This window comes from Mauremys reevesii, linkage group 7 (genome assembly GCF_016161935.1).
Source record: "Mauremys reevesii isolate NIE-2019 linkage group 7, ASM1616193v1, whole genome shotgun sequence".
Taxonomy (NCBI): Eukaryota; Metazoa; Chordata; order Testudines; family Geoemydidae; genus Mauremys; species Mauremys reevesii.
In genome coordinates, this window is record NC_052629.1 from 92,162,648 (window position 1) to 92,171,395 (window position 8,748).

Genomic DNA, 8,748 nt, shown 5'->3' on the forward strand with positions numbered 1-8,748 from the left:
AAGGTGGTGGGTTTTTTTTTTTTAAAAAAACTTCTTTTAATTTAAAGTAATGTATCCACTGTATTCTTAGAAACATTGGGCTAGATACTCAGCTACTGAGAATCTGGCCAATATGCTTTATAGATTAAACTCATTTTGGGAAAACCTTAGGGGTAATAAAGACATACTAATTTTAATGATACTATTGCTCTTCCAATGTTGTACTGAGAAGTAATTAGGGCTAATTCACTTAATGGCCTCCTTCCTAAACCAATCTGATGCAAAACCAGCATGAACGTGTGGTGATGTAATGTATGCCAGGACTGAGTTAGGAAATGTATGTGTGGAACCCCTGAAGCCAAGGCAGTGCTTTGGAGTTCCCCTCTGAACCAGCTGGTGCAGGGGGCTTGCAGTGTAGTCTCATTTAGTGAGTTTTGGTTCAGAGCTAGTGTAGGAAAGCTAAGTTTTATGCTTTATGTTGCCAATGCCAGGGTTATTCAGTGGACACCTGATCCATAAATACTGAGCACCTTCAGGAGTCAAAGGCCCTGGTTGATGAACTCTCAAGTACTTGAGTAGTCCCATTCACTTCTAGGAGACTGCTCATGTGCTTAAATGCTTTGCTTAGTCAGGGCTACAATCAGTAGAAGTTGGGGGTGAGGAGTACAGTGCTTCTCAGAAGTATGGGGGGAATAATTTTAAAATCTAACTAAGCCTATCCATTGCAAATCTTGAAGGAGTATTTCTTTAAAATTAAAAATATCACTATTCATACAAAGTATGTACACCCTATTGCAGCTTTGTGGTGCTGTTTGGGCATTGTGGGCGAGTTTGTTTTATATTTTGTAAATATAGTTATATCTAGAGTTTTGTTACCACCCTTTTCGACAGAGATAAATAGGTGGTACTAGTATCATTGCGTATCAGATGGATTTCAACCAAATTCTCTGATGAACACGATTGATGATTATACTTTTATTAGAGTTGGGTTCAAATCAAAACCTAGGATCCAGATCTACATTCAAATGCCATGTGGCCTCTGTGGAGCAGGCTTATAATGGGTTGAATCTACCCAATGAATCTTAATACCATCATTTCGGGAGAGGAAAATATAAATGAAGTGTAGTGTGATTTCAAATGAAACAACCAGCTTTTAACTTACCCATCCTACTTTTACCAAATGATTGATGTAAGTCACTGCTCTTGGTCCCTTAATTCATGCAAAACTCTCTATTCAGTGAAAACTCATTGACTTCAAAGTCTGCAGGAACCACCAGGCCTCTATCTATCTCTAATGGAATTATGTCTGATAGACCAATAAGCAGTGGGTTTTTTTTTGTAGTATATTTTAAAAGCATGTGAAGCTTAGCCTCTAATCAGACAGTTCCCTGTTTATTGGAAAAAGTCATAGTCAGGGTCTTATCTGGTTTCACCCAGTTTACAAACATAGCCCATTAAAACATGATTATATACAAAGTGGGCTCATGGACTGCAAGATTCCAGAATCTGTTGTTTATACTATACACAATTAAAAAACCCCAGAGAAAATGCTAGTAGAATCTCTTAAATTATTTTTAGGTTGAAAGTGCAGATATTTTTTAGGACTGAAAAAGCATCTGAAAATCAATTGAGTAAATAAAAAGTGCCATGATTTCAAGCTGACATGGAGTTTAGTATAAAGTATTAGCTGGGATTTTTTTTTAACTCTTTTGATTTACAGAACCGTACGTCTGCTGTTTGCTTAAAATATGAAGTGATTGGCAGCAGCAGTTTAAATTAAATATCTAATTTATGCAGTATAAGACTATTTGAACAGGTAAAGAAGTTAATGGATTAGATTTATATGGAGGCTACTATTCCAGGAAAAATGCCTGCAAAAGTCAGTTTGATATAAAGAAGTTTCATGGTGGGTTCCAATAGAAATCTGCTTAATGCATTATGCTCTTTTTATTCATATACAAGGGTTCTTCAACCATCACACACACGCACTGAAGGATTATGGATTCTATGACAAAAAATAAAAACAACTCAAGATTGTTTCCATTGTGACGTTGCACTACTTTCTCATCTCGGTGCGATAGCCCAGACCTCACATGCATTCTTGAAGGATAAACAGGGCTGTGAAGGAAACAGACAAGTGAGTAATGCTTATTCACTAAGTGAAAACTTAGAATGCTTCCCAAAAATCTATAGCGTCGTCTTTCTGCAGATGCACAGCTGTCTCACAATTTAAACAAAAGCTTCCCCAGACCACCTATTTCCGTGAATTATGCCCTATAAAACCTGCAGCCCCCCAGAATGATCCACCTTGAGTTGTGCAAATGTTGAGTAAGGGGAGTGCGCAGAGCCAGACCTAGTTGAAAAATAGGTTTGACCTGGACTAGCAAGGAAGCTACTCCTCTCCTCTGCTCTCCAAGTGCAACACTTTTGGCAAAAGTAGGGTGTGTAAGCTAAAAGTTGGCTGGTGCATTTGAATTTATAGTCTGACTTGTACCTATGATTCCTCCTTGGCCTCTTCTCTACTATCCCACAAATAACCCTCATACCAATTCTGCCCCATCAGACATTTCTAAAATTACTCCTGGAGACACCCAACTGGAGATTAAACCAAGCAGGTGACAATTTAAAGTAACTCTCACATTTTATTTTAGATCTCACAACTGTCTTATTTATATCCCTCACTTAACTGTGTCTGAAATTCCCTTGTTAGGGCTGCTCTTATTCAGCTAACATTTAAAAATGAATTACTTGGACATATCCCCCCACTCCTTCTCCCTGAAAGTGTGTCTGGGGGAATCTTAGTTCTTAGACAGATGTTCTAATACAACATTTAGTCAATGCTGTGGTGCTGGGTTTTGTGCCAAAATGTGGAGAATATTCAAAATCTAGTGATTGCGGGCTCACTTTAACTAGGTAAGGCTGATGACTGTCTCAGCTACTGTTTTGAAGAGACCCTGATTGGTGCACCCTAAGCAGGGCTCTGTGTATTCCGTGATGCTATGGAACTTATATTTTGCCATGTGGCTATGTGCCAGAATCTAAGCTTTCATTTAAAAAAAAAATCTTTTAGTCCTCATACTTGTGAAGACAACACTGAAATTGTGAACTGAGTCTAAGCAGTACTGTCAGCCCCAAGCATTAAAAAATCATGTCAGGCCCCCAGAATCATGCAATTGTGGTGGGTTTTTTTTTCCTAAAAATCTCAGGATTTTAAAAATACATTTTTGGGTCTTTTTATTTTTATTTTAGCTTTAGGGTTCATGTTTTCAAGCCTTTCTCCACAACAATGAAAGCTAGAAAGTTCCTCCTTTAAAAAAAAAAAAAAGCTGAAATTGTCAGTCACATGACTCCAGGAGCTAGGGTTTTAAGAAAAATACAAATATCATAAGACACATAATAAAAATCACCAGAGTTGCCAATACCAAAAGCCAGTTTTCAGATGGGCTTTCAAATTTCCTTTTCTGTCTGAAATAGTCACAAACAGTTCAGAATTCTCATATATATTTACTCCACTAACAATGGGCAAATATTGAATATTTTAATTTTGTGCTATTGGTTAGTTACATAAGTCACATGGTGTGTTTACCATTTGGATACATGTTACTAAACACAGTTGAATTATGAATTAATCTTAGAACACAACATGCTATTCTAAAGTCACTGATTACTTAAGCATAAAATTAATTCTTTCACTAGTATTGGCACTAGTAAAGCTCAAGTGCTCAAATATTTGCAGAAAGAAAATGCAAAGCAGCTGCAAATATGGTTGAATTTACTTTTGAGTTCTAATGAACTTTTGCAGAGTTTTCTTCTGCTCTTGGCTCCTGGGGGAGGGAAAATACCAAAGAAACCCACCATAGTAGCATGAAACTTCAGTAAGGAGAACTAGCCAAAAATGAGGAAGCTAGTTAAACAGAAATTAAAAAGAATAGTCACAAGAGTGAAGTGCTTAAAAACTTTTTAAAGAAACCATAATAGAGCTCAAATTAAATGTATACCCCAAATTAAAAAATGAAGTGGTTAGGGACAAAAAGGCACCCTTTAAAAACTGAAAGTCAAATCCTAATTGTGGGAAATAGGACCATAAACTCTGGCAAGTCAAGTGTAAAAGTATAATTAGGCAGGCCACAAAAGGATTGGAAGAGCAACTAGCAAGAGACACACAAACTAACAGCAAAAAACATAAGTACATCAGAATCAGGAGGCGTGCCACACAGTCAGTGGGGCCACTAGATGATCAAAATGCTAAAGGAGCACTCAAGGAAGACAAAACCATTATGGAGAAGCTAAATGTATTCTTTGCATTGGACTTCACTGCAGAAGATGTGTGGGAGATTCCCACACCTGAGCCATCCTTTTTAGGTGACAAATCTGAGGAACTGTCCCACAGTGAAGTGTCAACAGAGGAGGTTTTGGAACAAATTGATAAAACAGTAAAAAGTCACCAGGACCAGATGTTATTCACCCAAGAGTTCTGAAGGAACTTTAATATGAAATTTGCAGAACTACTAACTGGGGTATATAACCTATCACTTAAATCAGCTTCTGTACCAGGTGACTGGAGGATAGCTACTGTGATGCCAATTTTTAAAAAAGGCTCCAGGGGCAATTCTGGCAGTTACAGGCCATTAAGACTAACTTCAGTACCAGTAAAAATTGGTTGAAACTATAGTAAAAGAACAGAATGATCAGACACCTAGATCAACACGATTTGTTGGGGAAAAATCAACACGGCTTTTGTAAAGGGAAATCATGCCTCACCAATCTATTAGAATTCTTTGAGGGAGGCCAACAAACACATGGACAAGTGTGATCCAGGTGATATTCTGGAAGTCCAAGTACACTATGTCTTTGACAAGGTCCCTCACCAGAGGCTCTTAGTTTGCTTAAGCTGTCATGGGATAAGAGAGAAGGTCCTCTCATGGATCAGTATCTAGTTAAAAGATAGGAAACCAAGGGTAGGAATAAATGGTCAGCTCTCAGAATGGAGAGTAGTAAATAGCAGTGTCTCCCAGGGATCCATATTGTAACATTCATAGATGATCTGGAAAAAGGGGAAAACAGTGAGGTGGTAAAGTTTGCAGCTGATACAAAATTACCGAAGAGAGTTAAGCCCAAAGCTGAATGTGAAGAGCCAGAAAGGGAATCTCACAAAACTGGCTGACTGGGCAAGAAAATGTGAGGTGACATTCAGTGTTGATAAATGCAAAGTAATGCATATTGGGAAAACATAATCCCAACTATACATTACAAAATTATGGGCTCTAAATTAGCTATTGCGGCTCAAGAAAGAAATCTTGGAGTCACTGTGGATAGTTCTTTGAGAACATCTGCTTAATGTGGAGCAGGAGTAAAAAAAAAAAAAGCTAATAATGTTAGAAGCGATCAGGCAAGGGATTAGATAATAAAACAGATATCATAATGCCACTATATAAATCCATGGGTATGCCACTCCTTGAATACTGTGTGCAGTTCTTGTCACCCCATCTCCAAAAAGATATATTAGAAATGGAAGAGATACAGCAAAGGGCAACAAAAATAATTAAAATGAGAAATATGATACAAAATTTTAAAAGACTGGGCCTATTTAGCTTGAAAAGAGATGACTGGGGGTGGGTGGGTATATGACAGAAGTCTATAAAATCATGAATGGTGTGGAGAAAGTGAATAAGGAAGTGCTAATTACCCCTTCACATAACACAAGAACCAGGGGTCACGCAATGAAATTGATAGGCAGCAGGCTTAAAACAAACAAAAGAAAGTACTTCACAGAACATGCAGTCAACCTATGGAACTCATTGCCGGGGGATGTTGTGAAAGTGAAAGCTATAACTTGATTAAAAAAAGAATTTGATAAATTCATGGATAGGTCCATGAATAGCTATTAGCCAAGATGGTTAGGGATGCAACCCTGTGCTTTGGGTATCCCTAACTCTCTGACTGCCAGATGCTGGGACTAAACAACGGGATGGATCACTTGATAATTGCCCTGTTCTGTTCATTCCTTTTGAAGCATCTGGCATTGCCTGCTGTCGGAAGACAGGATACTGGGCTAGATAGTCTGACCCAGTATGGTTATTCTTATATTCTCTGCCAGACTCACAAGCCCTTCTCCCCAGAAGGGATGATGTTTCTGTCTCGCCAAAGTCTCAGAAAAGATTTGTTTGTTTCCCTGTGTGGGAATGATTTTGCATAGTAGGAGATTATTTGTCCCTAGTCTTTAAATTGCTACTCTTTCCTGTATACCCCTTGAACCCTATTATTTTAGTAGAGACAACTGCATTATATTGTACGATGCATCTGTTCACTAATGTGCTTGTCAAACAGGGCTTTTCATTTTGTTTTTCTGAAACTAAATCCACTTATTTCAGAAGAAATTTTTATTTTTAAGAGTGGAAGGGGAGTTGTCAGCAAGGGGTAGGAAGAGATTTTTGTTTGGTGTGTTTTGGTGTGGTTTGAGGGTCTCACTTCTCCTCCAGTCTATAAAATCACTTAACTTATTATTGTTTAACATGGAAGCAGACAAAATATCACACATGGAAATGCTACTTAGAAACATCAGTTATGTTTGCTATCTGATTATACTTGCAGAAAGTGGTAAAATATCTGCTTCTATTGGCATAATAATTGTATCTGACTGCGTCTTGCTGAAGAGATCATAAAATTTATGTCAGACACATATTTTAATCCTTTTTTTTTTCCTGTAGCAAGATTTATTTTTGTGTGTGGATCTTTAAAGCCATTTTGGAAGCAAAATACAGTCTTCTAAAAATTGCATAAATCAATGCAATTTCTGTAAAAGCTTTCTGTTCCTCCCTAAAAAGTCCCGTATTTGGTGAGAAAGAGACTAGTAGAGTATTTATCTCTATCTGAATTTTTATTAGGTGTGTATGGGTTGGATAAGAAAATACCACCTTTATTACCAGAGATCCCATGATTGGAGATGCCCAAAATTGGGCCAAACACTTTAGCAAATATGTGTTTTTTGCCATTTGAAAATGAGGAAAAAAAAATCCTGTTTTTCCTGAGCTCAGACATATGAATTCCACAAGGGTTCTCTTCTTTGACCTTTTGTTTACATATCTCACATTTTCCAGGTGTGCTTTCCCTGATGATATTTGTATTAGTGTATTTACAGTAAATGTGCCCTTGACTGTCCCACAATCTCTCTCCAACATACATTCTGTCGTATTATATTCAATTCAGATGAAAGCTAAACCGAAAGAGCTTAAATTCCAGGTGTCAGTGTTTTTAAAATGGAACTACTGTTCCTGCGGAATGTGTTTGAGGCAGGACACTTCATTGCCAGCTAAAGAACTATGGGTCTAATCCTGCACTCCTCACTTAGGCCACACTTCCACTGATGTCATTGGGAAGCTATGCCTGGGAAGCGAGTGCAGGATCAGATGTAATAATAGTTTGGAAATCACAGCAAATAGGGGGTCAGTGATGGTATTCACTATACAGTAGAGATATTAACAATGTCTGAATGATGGCAACACTTTGCCAGGAGCCAATCCCACCATGTTGACTTTAATGTTAACAGGATTCAGATATCGGCAACAGCATGATGCTTATTGAGAACTTTTGGGAGAAAGGTCCTGGTCACCTTCAGCACTGTGAACCTGCCCATGGCTAGTGTTCAGCATGTCCCAGTGCTTCCTGCCCTGGCTGCAGCTCCACAAACCTGCCTGTTCTCGGGGACCCACTGCCTGCATAGGAGGTATTGGGCTGGGGCACCCATATCTCCACCCAACAGAAGAGCCCCTGACAGAGGCCCAGTGCTGCCAGCTGGGATGGAAGGCAGTGGGCAGGGCAGCAGTGGGGAGGGGGGCTGCTGCCCTGTGCTGGGGCTTATCCGTTCCTGATAATAACACTGTGGGGCTGCATGGTACCTCTTTCCATGGGTGGCTCCAGGCACCAGCACGCCAAGCGCATGCCTGGGGTGGCAAGCCATGGGAGGCGCTCTGCCAGTCGTCACGAGGGCGGCAAGCAGGTTGTCTTCGGCAGCATTCCTGCGGAGGGTCCGCTGGTCCCGCGGCTTCAGCGGACTTCCCGCAGGCATGGTGCCTGCCGTGCTTGGGGTGGCAAAATACCTAGAGCCGCCTCTGCCTCTTCCTGTGCTCGCCAGGCTGTGTCCTGCCCTGGGGAAGGAAGAAGGAAGCTGAAGGGGAGGGCAGAGACGCAATTTAAAGGTTCTGGGGGGCATGTGACTGCTCCACAAAGGTTTTCAAGCTGTGGAACTGCCCCCCTGGGGGGATACGGAGGAATGTTCTGGCAGCTCAGGCCAGTGACCTGGGGCAGCTTGGCAAAGGAGGAAGGGCTTTAAAAGAGGGGTGGCCAGCCCATCTCCCTTAGTAGTAGCTATGGGAGAAGAACAGCTCTCCAAGCCTCCGCTCCCACGGAGGAGCGTAGCTGAGAACAGGGACTGCTCACATCACCACAGCTTAGTCTGAGTCCCCTGAAGAGAAGGCAGGCAGGGCCCTGAATGACTAGCTTGTACTCATTCCAGTGATTTGCCCAAGGGCATTGAGCTGGACTGCAGCTTGCTAAAGGCTCCTAGAAGGAAGAAGGGCCTGCAGCATGTTTGACTGTTCATTTGTCTTCCTTTTTGTCCTCTGGTGGACTGTCATAGGCCAGTAAGAGGTAACAGGCCCTGGCTGTTCAGATTAATTAGCTGCCTCCTGGTAGGGACTGTTTAGCTCACCTGGGGCCAACTCAATTAGTCGTCAGTCCCAGCTGGTGAGGGACTAGCAGCTTCTCACAAAG

The 8,748-nt window shown here is 40.6% G+C and overlaps 1 long non-coding RNA gene across 1 annotated transcript; it reads right to left on the reverse strand.

Moving 5' to 3' along the window:
• Positions 1-1,984: 1,984 nt before the first annotated feature.
• On the reverse strand, positions 1,985-8,539 carry LOC120369435. Its single transcript, XR_005583162.1, has 3 exons — positions 8,416-8,539; positions 7,875-8,123; positions 1,985-2,097 (listed from the first exon to the last, which is right to left on the reverse strand). It is a non-coding gene; the product is annotated as an uncharacterized LOC120369435 (long non-coding RNA).
• Positions 8,540-8,748: the final 209 nt, after the last annotated feature.